The sequence below is a fragment of the Vicia villosa genome, linkage group LG1 (assembly GCF_029867415.1).
Source record: "Vicia villosa cultivar HV-30 ecotype Madison, WI linkage group LG1, Vvil1.0, whole genome shotgun sequence".
Classification (NCBI taxonomy): domain Eukaryota; kingdom Viridiplantae; phylum Streptophyta; class Magnoliopsida; order Fabales; family Fabaceae; genus Vicia; species Vicia villosa.
This window is the reverse complement of record NC_081180.1, coordinates 87967012-87980436: the sequence shown is the minus strand read 5'-3', so window position 1 is coordinate 87980436 and position 13425 is coordinate 87967012.

Below are 13425 nucleotides of genomic sequence, written 5' to 3'. Positions count from 1 at the left end.
TATTCCCCGGTGGGATGCCTTCTCCCCAGTCGAGTCATGATTGGATGGTATCTGATTCCCCAACAAGCTCTTAATGAGGTTCTTGGACCGAATGCCTCTCTCTCCCCAGTAGAGCGAGTCTCTCTCCATCAGATGGAACTGTTCCCCCAGGAGAGTCATCTTATTCCCCATTGGAGTTGCCTTAACAAAAGGTTCTTATACTAAGTTCCTTATCCCCAGCGGATCTCTCATATCCCTAGCAGATCGCTGTGCAGGGTATTCATCTTCCCCACTGAGTTTCTTTCCTCAGCGAAGATTCACATGCATCCTCAGCAGGATCTGTTTCTCATCTAGGACTTCCCCAGCGGAATGCGTCCTACACGAGCAAGTTGGTCACTCCCCATCAGAGTTGCCTCCATAACTTGCCCTTATCTCCTCATCCCCAGAGTGTCGAGAATTTGCTTCTCCAGTGAAGTTGCCAGGGTTTCCCCCCCAAGCAAGTAAGTGGGATGTTCTTATCTTCAAGCAAGATTTGTTCCCCAAGCAGAGCTCGCGTCTAGATTTGATCATCTCCAGCAGATTTCTGATCCATCTTTGCCAGCTCGCAGTTTGTGACTTTTGGTCACTCATCTTGTCCTCCCCGCAGAGTTCCATAATCTCTCCAGGACTTCTTCAGCAATTCAGTGCTCTTCTGTTGTCTCCCTAAACAACGTCCGAATCATGCATCATTTGCATTTCATTCTCTAAGCGTATAGCGTATAGTGTCTTCCTTCTTGGGAACGTTATCTCACAAACATTCATACATGCATCATGCATAAATCATATCATATCTGTTTCTTTCTGCAGGGAAGTTATCCAGATTCAAATGCTCCCTAGAGAGCAATGTTTGCCTAATCATTACAGGCGCTTATCCTGATGTTTTGAATCAGAAGAGGATTGTTCTACTTATTTTCTGGCATAGCTCAGATCAGTTCAAAGACATTCCTATTCTCGATGCCCCCAGATCGGTGGAAGATATTTGTTCCTATCCTGATATCCAGCTCAGTTGAAGGAACCGCCTCCGAATCTCTATAGATCTTCCGAAGGAGCAAGCCCTCTGATACATCAGATCAGTTGGAAATATCTACTCCCTGACGATTTAGTTCGTTCAGAAGAAGAAACTCGTTTGCCCAGTCCTGATGCCTTACCATCAGTTGAAGATGCTTTCTTTACCCGGCGTACACAGTTCGGAAGAGATATCTGTTCCTATCCTAATATTCAGATTCAAATTCAGATTAGTTGAAGGAACCGCCTCCGGATCTCCCAAGATCTTACGAAGGAGCAAGCCACTGATATCATCATATCAGATGGAGATGTCTGCCTGATCGACTTTGTCTTTCAGATGAAGATTGTCCTACTTATTTTCTGGCATCATGTCCAAATCAGTTTAAAGGCATTCTTTCCCCGGCGTACACAGTTCGGAAGAGATATTGTTCCTATCCTGATTTCCAGTTCAGTTGAAGGAACCGCCTTCAGATCCCCGTGGTCTTACGAAGGAGCTAGCCGCTAATTCCCAAATTAGTTGGAATATCTGCCTGATGATTTAATTGCATCAGAAGAGATGTCTGCCCAGATTCCCAGATCAGAGATACCTATTACCCGTTGATGTCCGAATCAACCGATGTATCTCCTTCGATTCCCAAATCGACTTAAGACATCTATCCCGATGCAAGTTCGGAGACATCTGCTACGTCTGATGCTCATATCAGTCGAGATGTTCCTTCTCTTGATAACCAGATCATTTGAAGTGTTTCCCCTGCCTGTGGGTGCCCGTTCCTTCTTATCACAAGTTGGAGCTTATTTAATTATCCAGATCAATTGAAGTTTTTTCTCCCTGCTTGCGGGGTGGTACATTCCTTCTTGTTGCAAGATGGAATCTTCTATTGTTCAAGAGCGCAAATTTTTGAGTTCATTCTGGTATTCAATCTCCTTCCACCTCAACGGTTCGAAACTTTCGTTTCTCACTCGTCAGGTTCAAGAAGTTTGAATAGGGCCAGCTGTTGCACCCTAAAATTTGCCCTCTTAATCTGAGCTATAAGTTATTAATGACGTTTATTTCGTCATTCAGAAATTGAAGAAAAATAATAAAGAGTTTTCATGGGTTTAGGAAGATAAGGTGTGAAAAATGGTTCAAACAGTGGAAATACGAGAAAATTCACAAGTCCTATCTGGAAGGTGATAGGAGCTAAGTTCCTGCGTTACCTCGACCGTTTCGATGATATCTACAACTTTCGTGTTCGGATCAAAAGCCAATTCTTTGAGGAAGGTCTTCAAATTTGCAAATTACTTGAGGTTTCGCAGTGAAAAACGATGCTGAATGTAGGGTTTCGGGCCTCGGAAAATTCATATCTCACAATCCGTTTGTCGGATTCTCTTGAAAATTTAACTGGAACTCCGTACCATCATTACCAAGATTTCATATGTTTGGACCGTCGGCTGATTATGCACTGAAAACTCCCAGCATTTACAGAACGGCGTAATCTGTCGGTAAAAAGTGTGTTTTCGAGTATGTCGCGCCGAGTTCGAAAATTCATAACTCCTTCGACTTTTATCGTATGAAGTCCATTCCAGCGGCATTTTCTCGGAAATTTCGTTAGCTTCGATTCTTCGTCACACACGCCTGTTCATATATTTAGCCGAAGATGGAGTTTTATCGAGTTCTTTGAGCGGCACACACAAAATTCTGCACAGTCACACCAGATGAATCGACGTTTCTCGTCATTCAAACGGGCGTATTTTCTTCATCGCTTATCGGATTGAAACGATTCTCGCGGCAACGAGACAAGAATTTGGTCATCTTCACAATGGCATTGGTTTCGTTTCGGAATTTAGAGCCGAACCAAGTTTCCTTAAAAACGAGCCAAAATAAGACGCACCGAGGGCAATTTGGACATTTCGCGTTGAAAATATATAAACATTTTGCTCTTCACAAATCAAGAGAGAACTCTCATAATTTCACTTCACCCAAAAATTCATAAACACTTTCTCTCAATTCTCTTGGATCAAAACCACAAATTACATAAAGCTTTCATCAAAACTCATCAATCTTCATCAAGATCAAGAACATGGATTGAAGAATCAAGATTCGGAGTTCGAATTTCTTCTCTTCTCCTCACTAGATCTCGCGCGCCCTCCCTCTCCCTCCCTTCGGATTTCGCTTTCGCGTTCGTGTCGCGTTCGTGTCGTGTTCGCGTTCATATCGTGTTCGTGTTCGTACTTCGGTTTAGATCTTCATCCGGTAAGCCTTCGGATCTTGAATTAAGTGTTTAATTGTTGATGATTATGTGAATTCGAACCTAGATCTACCTCTTGTTCTTGATTAATGGATGATTGATTGGTGAATTTGTGCATCTTTTGCTCGAATTAGTCGTGTTCATGTGAATTGCGGTTGGATTTAATGTTTGTTGCATATAATTGATGTCCGTTGATGATGAATTGCGATGTTCGTGTTTGAATCCATGATTCGGTGTTGATTTTACATGCATAATTGTTGATGTTCATGAATGTTACTTGTGTCGCACTCAAAGTGTTTGTACAAATGCATGTGTAGCACTTTTGCTTGATATTTGCCTTGCTTGACGCGTCGCACTTTGCATAATTAGGCTCGTTTGACTTGTAGACTCGTGCTTAATTCATAATTGAATGTTTGCGTGTGATGAGTGCATATGGAACGGTTTTGGATTGAGTGCGAATGGCTCCAAGGCTTTAAAAATGCATAAAAACCTGTTTTTCCACAACAGGAACCGGGTTGTCCCAGGCGGGAACCGGTTCCCACTCAACCCAAAATTTCTGTCTCCCTGTATTTTAGTAACAGGAACCGGGTTGTCCCTAGGTGGGAACCGGTTCCTGCGTTGTTTTTACCTTCTGGTTTGTGCGCCAGGAACCGGGTTGTCCTATGCGGGAACCGGTTCCCAGTATTTGATATATGTTTGCCTCTGTGATTTAGTACCAGGAACCGGGTTGTCCCTAGGTGGGAACCGGTTCCCAGTTTTCTGCCTCTGGTTTTTTGTACCAGGAATCGGGTTGTCCTGTGCAGGAATCGGTTCATGTGTGTTACTTTTGTGTTTTCTTTGTTAACTTTAATCTTTCATAACTTTTTGATCGTAACTCCGATTTGCACGTTCTTTATATCGTTGGAAAGCTTGTGAAACGTGCTATCTCATGAGATGATTGTTATTGATTGATTGTTAGGTTATTCATGTTTTTTCCCTTTGACATTTGTTGTTTATCACATGTATGCATTACTTGTCCATTTTCTTTTGGTTTATAGCAATAACGCAATTCCGATTGCAGTGTTTGTTATCTCTAACTTGTGTGCTAGTGTGCAAGGCTTCTGGATAGTCACCGACCTGCGCTCATTGCTTGAGTGTGCCGCTTTATTTGTGGGACACGATTTCCTTCATTTGCATCGTGCTCTCGTCTTGGAGACACGATTCTATTACTTTATATCTGCTTGTTTGGTTTGCTTGTTCCTCTTGCAGGTGTATTGTGATTATGCTCGACGTGCATGTCGACCTTTGTGTGCTTTCATGGCTAATCGGTGTGCTAACTATTTGCTTTTGCTTTGCTATCTCGCTCGCGGGATTCTAGTTTCCTTGATCTATTCGCTTTAGTTTACGGATCATCATCCGTTTGGTATTGATCCCGTTTCATTTTATTTTTCTCGCACTTTATCGCTATCCACATCATCCTATAACATGAGAAGTAGGACTTAGACATGCATCTGGCCAAGTCCTCGAAAGAGGCTCTATTTTTGTTGGTGTGTTTACATTTGTGTTTCGCGGCAGGGAGTCACGGTGTAATAAGTCCTAGATGGCACTCCGTTAAGTCCTCATGGAAGGCATGCGGAAAGGGTTAGCGATCAACCCCCGCCTAGTCTCATCGAGTCCGTTCGGTATGCGCACGCTACGCATCGCTCGCTTCCGAACATGCACAAGATCTTGTTATCGAGTATGTCAGGAAAAAGGGTTCATGTAGCCGGACCCCCGCCTTTCTTATAGTTCGCGTCGCTCGACGTTGATGCTCGGTGTACGCACGCACCGTTTTCCTTTCAGATCCGTGATGGCTTGGTTGCTGAGAGGGATTCGCTCCTCTTGTCTATGGCCCGATCATTTTCGCGAGGTTTAATGCATGGTTGACTTGGGTTGAGTTGCTCCCCTTGGCTATGGCGGGACCGCTTTTCTACCACTCGGTCAGTACCGTTGGTTTTGTTTGCTTTACGAGCGGAGCTCGTTTGTGTGCTATCATTGTTTGCCTTCCCTTTTTCCCGTAGGTTGCTAGTTTAGCTTAGACTTGTACCCTTTGTATGATAACATTAGGTAGCAAGCTTTCCCCATTAGTTTAGGTTTTCCTCATGCATTCTTTAAAACACAAACCACACTCTTTGTTTTTTTTCTTTTCTTAAGAGCTTGTTATCTCCGCTCCATTCCCAGCATAAGTCTCCAAAGGTCGAGCAGCGGAGTGTGAATGTAACTCGTTCACCTAAAAGACACAAAACAAACAGAAACTAGTTAGCCGAGCTACGGTAGCTCTGATTCTGCAAAACAGATACGTAGGCAGCGGGGTAGGGCCCGTGCGAGCACAATCCTTTCTTTTCCCTACATTCTGCATTCATTTTAGTCCAGATTAGTGTAGATTTGTTACACACCCAAAGAATTAGACACTAGCGTGGATACCATCGAGTACGATGGGCGCGAGGGGGGCTAATACCTTCCCCTCGCGTAACCGACTCCCTTACCCTTTTTCTCTGGTCGTGAGACCGTTGTTTAGTTTTGTGGTTTGCTGGCATTCCCTTCCTTTTCAGGATAAATATGTTAGTGGCGACTCTGTTAATTCTCCCGGTAGGACCTACACTTCTCATTAGCCTTCTTTTGACAAAATATTTAACCCAAAATTTCATCTTTTTACTTATTTTATAGCAATTTTAATTTAAATAATTAAAATTATTATTTTAAGTGATATAAAATTTAATATGAATAAAATATTAATATATAAAGCAAATTTGTGGGATGTGATATGATTTCTTCAGAGTTGCACCATTTGAGTGAAAAACTAGTTGAGTTGTTTTAATCTGACCTGGCTTAATAGGTCCTACAAAGAACCCAAAAATGGGTTCACGGTTAGAGATGCTCTTAGCGACTAGCACTTTCTCAATTGAAAAATTATGGTGCCTTAATCGATCGCAAAACGTTTTAGTGACCGATTTGTAAGCTTTTTTGATCTCTAATTCAGTCACTAAAAGCGAATTTTCTAGTATGTGTTCATTTGGGGAATTTCTTGATGTATGGGCGGCGGGGCTGTTTGTTGTGTTGAAGAAGAGGCATATTGACGAGGTTGTTTAAAAATTGTGGTTGAGAAGAATGCATTAATGAAATTAATCTGAACCATTCCATATATGCTTCATTATGCGTACAGTCACCATATACCATGTTCTCATCCAATATTAAATGTCTTCTTTTTTTCACTCGTCGTTCTCATCTTTGTTCATTCTGCACCAATTTTCACTCCATGTATTGGTCTTTTATGTGTTGTGGTGTTCCTTTAGACATCTTGGTTGAGAAGGAATTTTTTGTTCAAACACTGAAGTTTGACCCTATCCTCTTGATGTATTTCAACAATATAAAAACAGATTATTTGTGTTGTCGCACTCCAAACCAGACTATCATCACGAACACAAGGTAAGTATTGAGGGTATGGCCTCCAAATAAATTGTTACACGAAATGTAATAGTTAGAATGCAAATACATATCTTAGAAAACATAGAGAGAGATTGTACGGTTACAAACTTACATCGTTCAGCTCCATGTGATTTATTGCTAATCGATATCCACGTAGATGAGAACAAGGATTGTTTGTGCAAACCAAACCTCGTTGAGCAAATCTTGCATTTTCAAAATAAAGAAATGTAATAAAATTACCGGTATAAATTTACATACCTATAAAATAGTGCAATTATAAATTAAATTTACCTTATTGCATACAAATAAGATGGCACCACGCTACTGCTGAAGCGGTAAAATGGCAAGCAAAAATAATAGGTTTATTATTACCGGGTGATATAAGTTATATTGTATCGTAGTCCACAGAGATTGGTAGAGAAAAACTGTCGTTCAACTATCTCACGTTCTAAGTTTCTTGATTGGGTTACGGAAAGTAAATGCAGAAAAAGTAAATAAAAGCAAATAAGCAATCTATTGTAGCTTAAGAGAATTCATTATGGAATCGTACTTCTACTCTACTCGTCGAATACTTAAATCTGAAGATCTGTTGCTCAACACTCACAATACGCATCAAAATCATCGACCATCATTCGAGATGCCTGTTAGGAGTAAATTAATGGTAAATTCATGTGTTAATATAAGTGATTTCTTCTCTAAACTAATGCAAATTGTGATGAATCCATAGGTTTTTATGAAGAATTGAACTGAATAAGTTTAGTTCATGTATAAAGCAAATCGAATCACTTGTGGGTGTTATTTATGCAGGTTTAGAGCTGAACTGAAGCTTTAGGAAAACAAGAAGAGGAAAGGAAGCTGGAAGTCTCAAAGGCAAAGCAAAAAAGTTGAAGTCTGACAAGGGCGCGCCGCGGGAGTCCTAGCCAGCGCCGCGCCAAAGTCTCTGTTTCTGATCGCGCCGCGCACCTCCGTTATCGCGCCGCGGCCTCGGCGTTAAAAGCCCAAAGCTTCTATTTAAAAGCCCTAGCTTCCAAGTGAAAGGGGGATCTTTGGTGAGCGAAATTAGGAGAGCATTCTGAGTTTGCAGTCAAGAACAACAATTGAAGGCCAATTCTTTACTAATCGAAGACATTCCATTGATGAAGATGAATCCCTCCATTGATTCTTGTGTGTTCTTCATGTCTATGGAGAGCTAAATTCCTCTTGTTGAGTTTAAGGTAGTAGTTAACCTATGAATATACAATACCATTGATTAATTCCTGTGAACAATTATTTGAATTCATTATCAATAAGAAACCTTGTTTTTATTCTTAAATTATCGTTGAATCTTTGATCGAAAGAAAGGATTTAACTTTTGCCCTAGGTTACTATATTGATTCAATTGCAATTTGCAGAGATGGAATTGTAATTGGGTTTTCATAATTATCGTTCTTAATTACTATTATCGTTATTGATATTTGGAGAGATCGAATCTCATACCGGTAAAAGTTATCTAATTTGATTTGCAGACATGGAATCTTATTTGAGGATAAGTGAAGATAATGATTCAAAGGATTGTTCTATTGTGAATTAATTAATAATTGTATAGGATTAGGTTGATGAACCCTAAAGGCTCAACATCTTTCTTTAATTGTTAACACAAAGTCCTTTACTTGCTTTTATTTTATTATTTGCTTTTAATATTAGAATCATAAAACAAATCCAATTACTTTTTCTAACTCAAAATAATTAACTATAGAACGGCAGTGATATTAACCAATCCATGTGGATACGATATATTACCGAAAATATTTACCCAAAAATACTTTCAACAAATTGGCGCCGTTGCCGGGGATTGGTATCAATATTGCACGCATTGCAATAGTTCTTATTTTGAGTTTTTATTTTTATTTTTCTTATTTTAATTTTGATTTTTTGTATATAAATTTTTTTTTTATCTTGTTATTTCACTTGTTTGCTAGTCTTGTAGATGTTTGTTTGTCAGAATGTTTGACCCACATATAAATGACGCGATTCATGCTCAAAACGAGATCCTTTTTCAACAAATGGAGTATCTCCTTCAAAGCGTGTCACAGTTCACACCTCAAGTTAGTGAATTTTATGATAGCGGATGGGGCACACCGGAAGATATGATGGAGTATCATATGGCTAACCATGATTATCAACAACAAGCCTTTCAACCTTACACTCAATCATCGCCACAACAACAAGGAGGACAATCTAAGTTGGAAGAGACCATGAATCAGTTTATACAAATGTCAATGACAAATCAACAACAAGGGCTTTCATATTATAATCAAGGTTATCAAAGTGGACCCTCTGAGTTAGAGGAAACCATGAATCAATTCATGCAACTCTCTTCAACCATTCAACAGAACCGAGAAATTCGAGATGCTCAACTTGCCAAATTCTTAACCGAGCAAAACGTAAGTCAAGTCTCAACTTTTCAAAACCATACGACTTATGTAGAAACTTGCAATGCTACTTCTGTAAGGAGTGTAAAAGTGATTGGTGAGGATGATGGAAAGAAGAGATTGGAGGAGGAAGTTGATGACAAAGAAGATGTTGTTGAAAAGGATAACATAGAGTATGGAAACATCAAGAAAAATATAGAAGTTGAGTATGAGCTCTCAATGAAGCTACCTTATCCAAGACCTCCTAAAAAAGTAGATAATGTGTTAGTCGAAGGAACAAAAAAAGAGGATATAATCAAAGAAGTTGTGAATGAGTAAGAAACTTCAAAAGTTGAAACTTTCTCAAAAGAGAAGATGGTGGACTTAGAGTTGAAGAAGAGTAGTAATGCAAATGAGCATAAACTCTCATTGGAATTACTTCCTCCACAAGTTCTTAATAAAGAAGGGAAGGAGATTCATTGCTTTCGACCAATGGAAATGTTTAGCCGTTTGCAAGTCACCATCCCATTTGTAGAAGGTTTAAAGTTAAAGCCAACATTTGTCAAGGATAGGTTCGCACCGACGAAGAAATTAACGGGTAAGGAGGTTATCTCTCTTGAGGAGAGGAAAAAACAAATGAAGGAAGAGAGATCGCGAGTTGAAGTAGTAAGAATTAAGGATGAAGAAACCAAACAAGCAAACATGAAATACTTTTGGGGTTTCACATTGGTAAGAAAAGTACCAAGGAAAAGAGACAATGGTTGATGACTCAACCATGAACCGTCGAGCCATGCGACGATAAACGAAGCACTTTGTGGGAGGTAACCCACACTTCTAATGTTTTGTTTTGTTTAGTTTTTATTTCAGGAAATAATCAGGGAACCCGTCTGGTGAAAGCTAGGAGGCAGCAATTGATATTGCGTTACTCTCTGTAAGTCACCCTCTCTGATTTGTTACGAAACATTGAGGTCAATGTTTAGTTCAAGTTTGGGGGGTGGAGTTATTTAATTTTGAATTGTTCAAATTTTCTGTTTTTATTTAATTATGTACTCCCAGTTAGAGTAAGTAGTCCCATAACAAAGTGAGAATCTCAAGCGAAGTATCAACAAGGAAGCAACATGTATGAAAAGTGGTAGGAAGTGAATCTTCAAACTTTTTCAGTTTCACTTTCTTTTTCAATAAGTAACAAAGCAGGTATGAATTTTCAAACTCAAACTCTTAATGTGTGCAATGAAACTTAAGGTGTTAGTAAATACTGTCAGAAGTTCTTTATAGTACATTGTTTAGTGGATCAGCTTAGCCTTAACCATTGTGAGGAAAGCTTTCCATTGTTTACTATATGCAGGAGACCATCAATTATTTTGACTTGTTCGTATCATGCTAAACCGGTTATTGCATCGTTTGGGGAAATCTGTGGAAGTGATTTAGGCAATTGTTTGAATTTGAGAGTTCTTTGAGCCGACTCTACCGTAAAAATTATTTTCTTCTGTGAGAGTGTGATCTTTTTGCTAACCATTCTTTGAGCCTGAGGTCAAGATAAGCGTCATAATATGCACCAAGGAAAATACCTGGTGAGTATTGATCTCAATAAAAAGTTTTGTTCTGGATCATCAACCATAAAATTTGGTGATGTGTTTTCTCTTTGACCCTTTTTAGAAAGTAGGGGAGCATTCATATAATCTGAATACAGGTTGATCTCCAAGTTGGGGAGAGTCACATTCAAAAGAAGAGTAAGTACTTATGGTAATCGGTGAAAGATAAAAGAAGTCGTAGCTTGAGAAAAAAGAAGAGTTTATGGAAAAAGAACAACGTTTGAATATAACGGTTGTTGAAAAAAAAAGAGTGAAAAAGAAAAACCGAGCTACGAATGAGAAAAGGTGGACAGGTAAAAGAATTAGAGTTTTAGAGAAAAAGAAAGAAGTTATGAATTGGATGCTTCCCTAGAGTAGGAACAACCCTTGATTATCTTCTTTTCTTTGAATCTAAACTGCATTACAACCCTAGAAAGACCTTCTGATTCTCAGATTCCACACGACTTGATGCTAACAATTTGGTGAACGTATGATATGGATTCTTGTTGATTTAATTGTTTGGATGAGTGTTTAACCCTTCTTTTAGTCATCATACTTTTTGATGAGAGTGATTAGTGCTGATTCAATTACAATTGTGTAGTGTTTTGAACTTCTGGAGGTAATTTGCTTTCAAAGTTTGTTTCATGTGTATATTCTGAGTTTGCAGGTAGAAGAGGAGTATTTGACTTAGTTACTGTATTGAACCACTTGAGAAAAACTTTTTGAAAAAACCTGTTACATGATTGTCGGTAAACTTTGCTGGAGGTAAGTAATTTTGTTTAGGGACAAACAAAACTCTAAGTTGGGGAGAGTTTGTTAGGAGTAAATTAATGGTAAATTCATGTGTTAATATAAGTGATTTCTTCTCTAAACTAATGCAAATTGTGATGAATCCATAGGTTTTTATGAAGAATTGAACTGAATAAGTTTAGTTCATGTATAAAGCAAATCGAATCACTTGTGGGTGTTATTTATGCAGGTTTAGAGCTGAACTGAAGCTTTAGGAAAACAAGAAGAGGAAAGGAAGCTGGAAGTCTCAAAGGCAAAGCAAAAAAGTTGAAGTCTGACAAGGGCGCGCCGCGGGAGTCCTAGCCAGCGCCGCGCCAAAGTCTCTGTTTCTGATCGCGCCGCGCACCTCCGTTGTCGCGCCGCGGCCTCGGCGTTAAAAGCCCAAAGCTTCTATTTAAAAGCCCTAGCTTCCAAGAGAAAGGGGGATCTTTGGTGAGCGAAATTAGGAGAGCATTCTGAGTTTGCAGTCAAGAACAACAATTGAAGGCCAATTCTTTACCAATCGAAGACATTCCATTGATGAAGATGAATCCCTCCATTGATTCTTGTGTGTTCTTCATGTCTATGGAGAGCTAAATTCCTCCTGTTGAGTTTAGGTAGTAGTTAACCTATGAATATACAATACCATTGATTAATTCCTGTGAACAATTATTTGAATTTATTATCAATAAGAAACCTTGTTTTTATTCTTAAATTATCGTTGAATCTTTGATCGAAAGAAAGGATTTAACTTTTTCCCTAGGTTACTATATTGATTCAATTGCAATTTGCAGAGATGGAATTGTAATTGGGTTTTCATAATTATCGTTCTTAATTACTATTATCGTTATTGATATTTGGAGAGATCGAATCTCATACCGGTAAAAGTTATCTAATTTGATTTGCAGACATGGAATCTTATTTGAGGATAAGTGAAGATAATGATTCAAAGGATTGTTCTATTGTGAATTAATTAATAATTGTATAGGATTAGGTTGATGAACCCTAAAGGCTCAACATCTTTCTTTAATTGTTAACACAAAGTCCTTTACTTGCTTTTATTTTATTATTTGCTTTTAATATTAGAATCATAAAACAAATCCAATTACTTTTTCTAACTCAAAATAATTAACTATAGAACGGCAGTGATATTAACCAATCCCTGTGGATACGATATATTACCGAAAATATTTACCCAAAAATACTTTCAACAAATTGGCGCCGTTGCCGGGGATTGGTATCAATATTGCACGCATTGCAATAGTTCTTATTTTGAGTTTTTATTTTTATTTTTCTTATTTTAATTTTGAATTGTTCAAATTTTCTGTTTTTATTTAATTATGTACTCCCAGTTAGAGTAAGTAGTCCCATAACAAAGTGAGAATCTCAAGCGAAGTATCAACAAGGAAGCAACATGTATGAAAAGTGGTAGGAAGTGAATGTTCAAACTTTTTCAGTTTCACTTTCTTTTTCAATAAGTAACAAAGCAGGTATGAATTTTCAAACTCAAACTCTTAATGTGTGCAATGAAACTTAAGGTGTTAGTAAATACTGTCAGAAGTTCTTTATAGTACATTGTTTAGTGGATCAGCTTAGCCTTAACCATTGTGAGGAAAGCTTTCCATTGTTTACTATATGCAGGAGACCATCAATTATTTTAACTTGTTCGTATCATGCTAAACCGGTTGTTGCATTGTTTGTGGAAATCTGTGGAAGTGATTTAGGCAATTGTTTGAATTTGAGAGTTCTTTGAGCCGACTCTACCGTAAAAATTATTTTCTTCTGTGAGAGTGTGATCTTTTTGCTAACCATTCTTTGAGCCTGAGGTCAAGATAAGCGTCATAATATGCACCAAGGAAAATACCTGGTGAGTATTGATCTCAATAAAAAGTTTTGTTCTGGATCATCAACCATAAAATTTGGTGATGTGTTTTCTCTTTGACCCTTTTTAGAAAGTAGGGGAGCATTCATATAATCTGAATACAGGTTGATCTCCAAGTT